Here is an 11494-nt window from a genome sequence, read left to right as displayed (position 1 = left end):
TCCCTCTGGACGTGACTAAAGATGATACCGCGTCGAATCGACTGTATTCGAAACGTTGCCTGTTGGTAGACATCGAGTAGTACGAGGGGCCAAAGGTTAACCCTTGCATCCCTTTTGTGCATCCCAACCCCTTGCCCATTGGTTCTGCGAAAGACAAGACTAACCCTAGATGAAACTTTATTACATACAGTGTGCCAAAAATAAAAAATATACTAAATAATATCAAATCATCAATTAATTTAATAACATTTATTATTCTATTATACTAATTATTAAAATAACCCAAACAGGGATAGAGGAAACTCGATCACGGAAAAACGATCCTGTTTACCGTGTCTACTCAGGAAGCCGGCTCGTTTTCTCGACTCATCGGTCACCACTGTTTACTCACCAAGATGATCGAGAGAGGGATCCTCGTATAATACCTAGAGAGCCGGAGGCGGGGAGGAAGGGGGGAGCAGAGGTAAGGATGGCGACTACGGGCGAGGAGAAGGAAAAAGGGATGAGGGAAGGGAAAAGTTGGAGTACCCCGGAGTGGGACGAGGCGAGAGGAGTATCGGACGAGTCGCAAGGGGTTGAGGATGGCGGGGGCGCGGCTGCGTCTGAGCTGCTCGCGATCTATGGCTCTCCTTTCTGGCCCACCCCACCCCTCCGCGTCCCCTTCCCCGCGGCCGGTCTCTAGCTTGGAAGCAATTTTTTTGTTCCTGGCCCGGTTGTATCAAATTACGATAAATATTGCGGTGGCGACGTGCAGCTCCCTCTCCCCCCTCCGCGTCCCGGCAAAGACTTAACGTCGGAAGAAAAATCAACACGGAAGGCGTTCCCCCACGGAATGGGCGGATATTCTTCGTCGCGTGAAGAGGAAAAAAACGATGAACAAACCATGGATGTCAAATTAATTATAATATATATAGTTCGTCATTGTAAATATATTTAAAGTATGAATAATTTGAATTTGATTTAAGGGAGAATTAAACTAAGTTCGTCCATGGAATGTAATATGAAATTTTGTGATGGTGAGAAAAATAAGATGTTTGTAAGATATGGAAAAAGGTAAAGTATATTCATATTATATTTTATATTACAGTTTCTTATCAAGTTAAGTTGCTTGCAAATTATCCAAGAATATACTGAATAATATTTGAAATATCTGGCTATTTTCGATCGTAATCTTGAATTCGATCAAAGCGTAAATATTAATATTTATCAACCAATTTTATAAAACTACGTACTTATTAATTCCAAGTAGTTGAAATAAATTGATTTTTAATTTGTTAAAAATTTCAATTCAATTTTAATTTCCACGCTTTATTCGAAATTCAAGTGCATTCATGAGGCCCGAATAAAAAATTGTCCGGATACTTATGAACCGCTACTATTTTTTCTCTCTCTCTCTCTCGTTTCACTTTTTATTTCCACTTTTCTTCCTTTTTTTCCCCCCCTCCCCTCTCTCCATTCTGCCAGCACTTTGGAAGTTTAATTCGACGGGGAGAGGGGGGCGGGGAGGGAGGGCGCGAGTTTGAGGCTGATACCGAAATTGCGCTCCGTTACATCGTAAATTTCGCGATAAATCCTGCGCGGCCGCGTGCACAGAGGTACGCGGAAACGCGCCGCTCTGTTTGGACGAGCGGCGGTGGAAATTGTTGCTGACGACGACAAATATTTCGCGCGCTCGTATTTTCGCCTATAATTCTGTTTGATTTAATCGCTCGCCGGTGGCAGCTTTCGATTTTTCCGATAAATGTACGTATACGTATATGTATATACTGATTTACGATACAATGTGCAAGACGTCTTCGAGTTGGAAGAAAAGGGGAGGGATCGTTGGCCTAATAGATCTTAATTAGCATCCGATGGATCCGAAAGCATAGGCGGAGAATTTATCATTCTCAATTAAACTCTACTACGTGCGTGATAAACGACACTGTTGGCCCTCGTTCGTTAGCATCGCGGTGGAATAATATGAATCGTATGGATACGTGGGAGTGTGTCAATTTTATTTCGCATCGCTAGATTCGAGAAATCGATCGGTCACGGGATGAGATGGTTAAATGATTTCGCATGATTTTGTTTCGGGAATAGACAATGCAAGTTTCGTAAAAAATAAGTAATTTCGAATAAAAAGAGATGAGTAAGATAAGTGATTAATTGAAGAATAAAAAGAAAAGTTTTTAAAAGTAAAATTGTTTTCATATATATATATACGTATATGTACGTATTTTATTTCGTATTCAATTAATATGTTATATAAATATAACGATTGAATAATATGAAATCGAAAAGATGCGAGAAATAATATTATAAATGTAATATTATAGACGAACGAAACGAGCACGGAGCCAACGTAAAATATAAACACGGAGCTAAAGCGAAATGTAAACACGTTTACTTCCACTTAATTGATTCGTGGGAAAGTCAAGTCGACAATATTCGTAACCTTCAGAGTTCAGTTACTGTTTGGATACCGAAGGAGAACGACGTACGCAGTAACTTCTAACGCGTATAACGTAAGTTTTTCGCCTTTTTGTGTTATATTTTAATACGTGGTACAATAATTTTTTTATTCGAGTTAAATAATTAATTCAAATAAAATATATTGCGAACTTTCGACGTGACTTTTTTCGTTTATTTGACGATATTTATCGCGGTATAGCGTAATAAATATGATTTTTATGCTTCGAATATATTACGTCGCGCAATAATTGTTTGTAATTCAATATAATAATCGATTTTTATGAAGAAATATACATATCTATTTGTATTTTTCGTAAATTTATCGTATATTTAACGTGTTTATCGCGGAAAAAAGGAAGAAATGTTGTAAATTCTCAACGTGACGCGTAACATAACCTAACCAATTCCAATCCTAATAAAATAATTAAAAAAATCGTTTCATCGATATGATAAAATCGCATAATGAATAAAATAAATTATTTATCAATACGAAAGAAATCACGTCGTTAGTCAAAAATTAGCTAATAGAAAGAGAAACAATTTCCACTATGATTCTTTTCTCTCGGTGCTTCTCTATCGAAAACTAAAATCGTATTACAAAATCATAAAAGAGAGATCGTTTTACGCAAAATTACGGAAAGTTAATCGAAAATTTCCAACTCGCGCATTCGCGATCGAAACTTGATCGTCTAAAAACCGATCAGACGAGGCGAATAATTTCACGAACGTCTCGAGTGCATAAAAATACCGTCCACCAACCAAATCGTTTATCTTTCCATCGAAAAAGAACAAAATCGTCTCGCGATCGGGGGAGGAGTTTCCTTAATTCCCCCAGGAGGAAGGAGGAGGGAGAATTTCTTCGGTGATATAACGCACTAATCCGCGGCGGAAGATCATTGGTCAACTGGGCTAGCAGGAATGCAAGGAAAAGTAGTGCCACTAATTAGGAGTCGCCTCCATTCGTTCTTTTATTTAATCAGTGCAGCGAAATACGGGGGAGGGGGAGGGGAGGGGGAAAGGAGGAAAGAACGACGAGAAGGAGGTTTCTCGCGTTGCGGTGGCAGACTATTACGGGGACTCCCACATAAATTGGATTGTCGCTCGGTCCAAATGTATGTAGCGATAAATCCAGCGGGCAAAAATAATGGCGACTCATTTTGTAAATGGCGTAAAACTTAAAATTGTGCCGGCCTCGGGGGTTGGCGGGGGGGGGAGGTGTTTTATGGGCGGGGTGACAGTGTCGCCGCTCTATCGGTATCAGCCGGCTTAGAAAAAGAGATAGATTGAGCGCTGGGTGAATAGAATTGGTTACGCGAGCGAAAGAAAAGAGATTGCAACGCGGCTAGGAGAGAGAGAGAGAAAGAGAGAGTGTCTTACCGTCTAACACCGATAAACCGTTTTCCTCTTCCCTTTAGAGACTGTACCACTACCGTCTTCCACGGTATTTTCGAGGATGTTGTCGAGAGAGTGCACGGCTTTTTGCGAATAAACTTGATTACAATTTTTTTTACAATTTTCTATGTATTCTATATTCGACAATATAGTCTTTCTGGAAATAAAATTTGTTTAAATATTCGATCACATTTATAAATTAATTCTAATAATATATGAAAAAAAATAATAGAATACACCGATTTGTTAATAAAATCATATTTATATTCCTATTATTTATAACGTAAAAATACACAAACGTGTAAAATTCCTAATTCATTTCTTTGTTTCAGGAATCGAACCCAGCTTAACAATCTTCGATTTCGTCCAATACACGAATATAATATATCTCTCTTTCTCCTCCTACATTCCATCACAAGCATCCTTCTTCCTCATCCTGCACACGAACGACAAAATCCCCAAACCCCTTCGTCTTCATTTACCAATGGACCAACATTGATCCTCGTTCTTCTTATTGTCGCGTGACGGTGCTAACTTAAACGAAGCAAAGGATGGCGCAGCCTTCTTTATTTATCGAACGTAGTCGTGAAAAAGGTAACTCTCTCCCCTTTCATTTTTCTCGAGTCTCTTTCCTTTCTCTCTCTCTCCCTCTCTCCTTCCATTCGAAGAAAAGGTGTTTGGAGGGGGTTGAGAGAAATCGGATAAGACGAAGATGGCGATGCTCGGCAATTCCGTTTCTTGCCTTTGGTGAAGTAATAAAAGAGCGGCGGTGGCGTGGATGGATAGATAGGAAATCTAATTCGTAGCGGAGGGATGGATCATCCCTCGCTGTATTATTTATACGGAAGGAGGAGGGGGGGCTCGAAATTGGTGGTCGAGCACGCCAGGCACGCTCCTACGTGTGGCATCCCACCATCCGAGGAGTTGGTTGGGCCGTTATTTTCCACCCTTTTCGGCGGGAAAATTTCATATATGGAATGCCGCGCGACCGACAACATTCTTTAAATTAATATACTGCCGCGAGACGAGGTATGAACGGCAATAGGTTAATATCTTCTTGCTTTCGTGACTCTATTTTGGCCGAGTTATTGCTCGGCCATGTTTGATTTATATATTCGTGTAGGAGTGATTATTGGCGTTAATTTACGCGTGGTTACGAGAGAGCAGAATTTTTGTTCTTCAAACGTTTTAGATTTTAACAAAAGTGATAAATTTTAGGATTCGGATGTAAATTAAATAATTGTTTAAAATTTCACAACGAGCTTTAAGAAAAATTTTCGAAGACAGCTTCGTGAATATTTTTAAAACATTTTTAAAAATCTATTCGTACGTTCATACTTGGTCAGAATTACGAAAAAAAGTGATAAATTTTATGCAATTTAGAAAAAGATTCAAATATAATAATAACAATAATAACAATTTTTAAAAATTCACAATGAGCTTTAAGAAAAATTTTCGAACACTGCTACGTATTTTTAAAACGTAATTTATCATTATTTTTATTAACTTGTAATATATTATATTTATTTGTAATATATTATTATTATTAATTTGTAATTTATTCGTACATTCATACTTGAGAATTATTACGAAAGAAGTGATAAATTTTATGCAATTTAGAAAAAGATTCAAATATAATAATAACAATAATAATAATTTTTAAAAATTCACAACGAGCTTTAAGAAAAATTTTCGAACGCTGCTGCGTATTTTTAAAACGTAATTTATCATTATTTTTATTAACTTGTAATATATTATATTTATTTGTAATATATTATTATTATTAACTTGTAATTTATTCGTACGTTCATACTTGGTCAGAATTACGAAAAAAAATGATAAATTTTATGCAATTTAGAAAAAGATTCAAATATAATAATAACAATAATAATAATTGTTTAAAATTTCACAACGAGCTTTAAGAAAAATTTTCGAACACTGCTGCGTATTTTTAAAACGTAATTTATCATTATTTTTATTAACTTGTAATATATTATATTTATTTGTAATATATTATTATTAACTTATAATTTATTCGTACTTGGTCAGAATTACGAAAAAAGTGATAAATTTTATGCAATTTAGAAAAAGATTCAAATATAATAATAACAATAATAATAATTTTTAAAAATTCACAACGAGCTTTAAGAAAAATTTTCGAACACTGCTGCGTATTTTTAAAACGTAATTTATCATTATTTTTATTAACTTGTAATATATTATATTTATTTGTAATATATTATTATTAACTTGTAATTTATTCATACGTTCATACTTGGTCAGAATTACGAAAAAAGTGATTTTATGCAATTTATAATTTTTAAAAATTTCCAAAATTCACAACGAGTGTTGGAAAAATTTTATATTCAATCACGAGTCCATCAGAATCACCCAATGAAATTCTATTTCTCTTCGAAGAACCGAAATAAAAAAAAAAAAAAAAAAAAAAGACCGAACTAAGAAATCGATCCAAAATCACAGGTTGGAAAGACGGTGTGAAACGAGGGAAGAAGAGAGAGAGAGAGCGCACGTAAAACGGCGGGAGGGAGAGCTGATCGAAAGCCAATAATTGGGATAAACCCGTCCCAGGCCGGCAGTTTCCGGGTGAGGATCTCGTTTCACGGCTCGATTCTGTCACGAACCGAGCAACGAGTTTCGGGACCGCATTCTCGCCTAAGGGATAACTAGAAAACTTCTTTTTCCAGACCCCCTCCTCCTCCCCCTCCGCCAAACACTTACCCCCTCAACCTTATCCCTTACACAGGTCGCATATAAGGGGAGGAAGGGAAGAGAGGAAAGAGTGTCAGAGAGAGAGGGAGGGATATTCCTCCGCGAAGCAAGGACGTGTTCACCCAAATGCGCTGTTAAAATTTTAGACACAATCTTACCATTTGTCTTGCGGGACCTGGGAATAAATCTCTGCCGGCTCAGGCGGACTAAGAAAAACGCCTCGCCCAATGTTACTACTTCGTGCGCGCGCGCGCGCCACGTCCGTGTGGATCAAGCCTGCCCCCCCTCCCCCCCTTCTAATACTCGTTTCGACGTTACAACACTCTTGAAGAAAATTTAAATTAATTTAACGACAGTCGATCAATTAACATTGTGCTAAATAGCCGTGGGTTTTTTATTATCGATGATCAAAGGCTTCCTTTTTTTTTTTATTTCGAATCTTCGAAGAGAAATGGAATTTCATTGGGTAAATCTGACGAGAATGGACTCGTGATTGAATATAAAATATTTTGGAAACGTTAAAATTTTTCCCAAGACTCGTTGTGAATTTTGGAAATTTTTAAAAATTATCATTATTATATCTGAATCTTTTTCTAAAATTGCATAAAATTTATTTTTTCGTAATTCTGACCAAGTATGAACGTATAGATTATATACGTTATATATATAGAATATATAAATTATTATTATTATATCATATATCTGAATCTTTTTCTAAAATTGCATAAAATTTATTTTTTCGTAATTCTGACCAAGTATGAACGTATAGATTATATACGTTTTATATATAGAACCTATAGATTAGTAGCTTTGGTTGATCGATTAATTTAATTTTCGTAGTAAAATTAAAATTTAATTTATCTCAAGTGTGATTGTCTTTTATATGCTATGTGAGATTCCATTTTTTCCTTCCCTTCACCGGAACATCCCTTGCGAGTCACCATCCCTCTCCCTCTGCGCTCCGTCGATAAATCATAATATTCGTATTAACATTCCTCGCACTTCTTTCCACGTTACGCTCCACCCCGCCACGATGGACGACCCGTCCGACCCACCCAACACTGCAAAAACTTTCCGATATGAGCGTGGGTGGCGCGTGGTTTCGCGCGAGGTAAGCAAACGCGAAGGGGAGGGGGGGGGAGAGGAAGAGGGTTGGTTTGGAATCGAAGAGATGGAATTGGTCCCGCGATAAGACACGAGAATCGTTCAATAACGGGGACCTGTTATTACGGGGAGAGAAGTTTTCCTTTTTCTCTCTCTCTCTTTCCTTATTCTTTTTTTCTTTTCCAGGGAGAGAAGCACGAAGTTGCTAAAACAGGCTGCGCGGCTCGAGCGAATATTTCATCCCGGTTGACGTTGCGCCGCGGTAAATCAGCCTCTGTGTTCTTGACTCGGTCCGTGCCTTCGATACCTCGATCCCAGCATGCGGGATTTCGCACTTTTTTGCGGGAGGGAGGAAGAGAGGGAGGGAGGAAGAAGTTGAGAAGTCGAAGGAGAATTAATTCTTGAGAGGTCTGGAAGATGTTCGTTTCTTCTTTTCAACCCTTGATATTTTTTTCCTTTGGTAACGCGCGCAATAGTGTGTTATTATTATTATTATTGCGCGAATATTATTTTGATTCATGAATTTTTGTTTCGTCTCGTCGCGATATATATATCGATCCGAAACGACGACTATCTGTATTCGAACATCGTACAGGCATAGAATATTTTTTATTTCTCATAATATTCGAGTAGTATACGAATAAGCCAGGCATATTATAGAATATATTAATATCGATTGACTTTATAAATGAAAATAATTTCTACGATATTCGAATTATAGTGTGGTGTCAGGTTTGTCAACAAAGCGTTTAAAGTGGGGACAGGCCTCGAGTCTCCTTTCGAGACTTCTTTACCATCGGTGAAACACGATGCGTAGCATGAAATTAGTTAGGTTAGAATTTTTAATAAAACTCGAATTTCGTCTCCTCCATCGGGAAAGAACGTTTCAAAATTCTATTCAATTTTTCCTTCTAATTCGTCTCCGCTCGAAAATATTCGAAATAGCAATAGCATCGTAGCAAGAGCATCCACCGCTTCGGTGCTTTATACGGCGATAACTCAAGGAGGCGACATCACAGCCGCTCGCGAACGATATTCTCTCCGTCGGTGAAGAGGCCCGTGGTAAAATATGCGTCTGCTATCTTATTCTTCACGCCGCTTCTTCTCGATGCAACGACGAGAAACGAAAGAGACGAGAGCGTAGAACGAAAACAAAGCGAAAGGATGGGCGGGGGAAGGGGAGCAGGAGGAAGAGTGGGAGGGGTGGGGATAGGTGGTTACTCGGGCGCGCGCACCTCCCCACCTTTCCTTCCAAATATTATCGTTATTGCCGGCCGAGTTGCCGCTTTTCCACGGACTCTCGGAGTTACGATTATTATCGAAGTGGAGCAAGATGACCGCGAAATGTGGCAACTGTCACATTACAGTTTCGATGGAGGATATCACGGAGGGACGGTTCGATGGTCACCTTCTCCACGATATTCGTGGATGGTCCACTTAAATATCTCGAAGGTTTTCATCGGTTTTCTCGGGACGATACATGGTTATGTCTCTCTCAGAGAGGTCTCGGCGTTTATCTCGACCGACGTTGCCGATGATATTTAAAATGAAATATCGTTGAACGATCGAAAACGTTTATTTATCGTTGCGTTCATTTGTGCGGAAATGCGGTAATTGTGTCGATCAAATCCAATCATTTACCGTTTTATTTGGCGATACGAATTTTTACGTCGCGTAAAAATTTCTGCTGATTTACATTCAAAGCTCGAAGATCCATTGCAGATCGGTCTAAATTTATGCAAGTGATATGATTATTTCTCGACAAGATGAATAATCTCTCGAAGACGATTCAAAAATATAAAAAAAAAAATACCTTCCCTTATTTTTCTCATTTCGAGCTTACTTCGCAGCCGTAATTTGTCGAGGGGACCGGGGGAGGAGTGGGGGGAGTACGTTAGACGTACCCTTTTATACCGGCACAACGACACAAGTCAGTTCTTCATGACGATGAAAGGGAGATTACTTCGCAGCGGAGTTGCTTTAGGAGAAGGGCGGAACGTGTTCTTGCATACATTTAAAATATTCTGCTTCGGATCCTCCTCGTAAACCCTGCGAAGAGAGCGCGGGGGGGGGGGCTCTATGTACCCGATACACGCGGGCCGGCCGTAAGGGAAGTAATGTATGCGGTTCTGGTAATGCACTTAGGAAGATAAGAGTTTCCCCACTTATTCGGGGAATATTACCAGGCCTCGGGAAAAACCAACAGACGTTGCAGAAAGGACGAAATGCGCCCCTTTGGCTCGCGAGACACCGTCAACGCCGCGGAAAATACGTAATAGGAGCGGTTAGTTACCGGCAAAATATCTCTCCGGCCGATTTAATTATCTCGATCTACGTGTGAATTTTTTTATTTTCCTCAATTTTCTTCAACGACGCGCATAATTTTCTACGTGTACGTTGAAATAAGAATTACGAGAATATTATTGATTTAAACTAGTATATTTAAGTAGCTTAAGTGTTTAAGGATACGTGTCAATTCAACGGTTAAAGATATATATAAACGTTCGTAAAAGCTAGTAGCGTTCGAGATAATTAACGAGGCCTGTCGGTTGAAGAGTCGCTGTATTGCGCAGGCGCACTGATCGACGCGTGAATCCGTCATAACCTATCGCGGGAGAACGAACGAGCGAGCGCTCGAACGAAAGGAAGGGGGGAAAAAGAGGAAGAAGCGGTAGAGCTTCATTATAAAGCCAGGATTCGCCGATAAAACAATGACAGAAGCGCAACACGCCGATAGTAAATCGAACGTATAAATTGCGCGGGGCTACGCTGAAATGTGGAGGGATCAGGCGACGGGATAAAGAGACGTGAATCGAACGAGGGAGGAGGAATGATCGGTAGTGTGGAACGACAGAGAGATAGAGAGGGAGGGAGAGAGATGGTCGAACACAGGAGATAGGGAGGAAAGGATCATGCACGCGCTAGAAACGATGAGGAGCGAGCGAGCGAGGGAGAGAGAGAGAGAGATATAGAGGACGGGTAGGCCAGAGTAAGTGTTAGTGGCTCGTCGCTTCTCCATTTCAAGCCTAAGCGCGGCCATTCATCAGGATTTCGGCGCGCAGACGTGCTTTATTACTGCTCGGTCGAAATTGCTATCCTACGACTCCATTCCGGCCTGCGAGCTTGCATGCGCCGCTTCGAGCCTTCCCCCTCCCCTCCGCTCTAACTCCTCGTTCACGGTGCATCCTTCTCCTTCTCTCTCTCTCTCTCTCTCTCTGGGTAATGCGTTAGAGGCTCGTATAAGGTTCAAGTCCGCTTCGTGGTCCGAACTCTTGACGGAGTTAATCAGATTCTGGGTGCAATACGTTTCAGAGGGAAATCGGTGGGAAATTATGGACGTTTTTGTGAGCCCATTGAACAATATGGAAAATATAATTTGTAATTTATTTACTCGAGATTGTAATTTGACAGATGATTTTTTTTTTCCTCTCTCCATCCAGTTTCATACCACCATATCTTCGACGTATCTCCCCGTATATACTTTTCCCTCGAACCTGACACCATTCCGTTCCGATTTTTCTTTTTTGTTGCAGTTCAAAACGACTCGGAAGTTCGAATCAAATTCTCGCCTCGAAATCGACGGCGAACGAATTTATATATATATATATATATATACACATACACGAATAGGAAGGCGTGTGTACAATACGAAGAAACGCACACACGTGGACACGGAGAAAGAGGGAGGGAAGCTGGTTGGCCGGTGAAGCCCAATAAATCTGGTCATCCCGAATTGAGAATGTAAAATACATGCGGTTCGCATCTGCGCGAGCGTGCGCAGAGATTTATCAGTGCGCCGCTCTCGATGGGCAGG

The 11494-nt window shown here is 39.7% G+C and overlaps 1 long non-coding RNA gene across 3 annotated transcripts in view; it reads left to right on the top strand.

Moving 5' to 3' along the window:
- The first annotated feature begins 2268 nt into the window (after positions 1-2268).
- LOC102655707 overlaps positions 2269-11494 on the top strand; it is a 34017-nt gene continuing 24791 nt past the window's right edge. For all 3 annotated transcript variants that reach the window (XR_003306258.1, XR_003306259.1, XR_003306257.1), the window contains exons 1-2: positions 2269-2507; positions 4179-4440. This is a non-coding gene — a long non-coding RNA (uncharacterized LOC102655707). The remainder of the gene's footprint in view (positions 2508-4178; positions 4441-11494) is intronic.

The sequence above is a fragment of the Apis mellifera genome, linkage group LG16 (genome assembly GCF_003254395.2).
Source record: "Apis mellifera strain DH4 linkage group LG16, Amel_HAv3.1, whole genome shotgun sequence".
In the NCBI taxonomy this organism is placed as follows: domain Eukaryota; kingdom Metazoa; phylum Arthropoda; class Insecta; order Hymenoptera; family Apidae; genus Apis; species Apis mellifera.
This window is presented reverse-complemented; position numbering and strand designations above follow the sequence as displayed.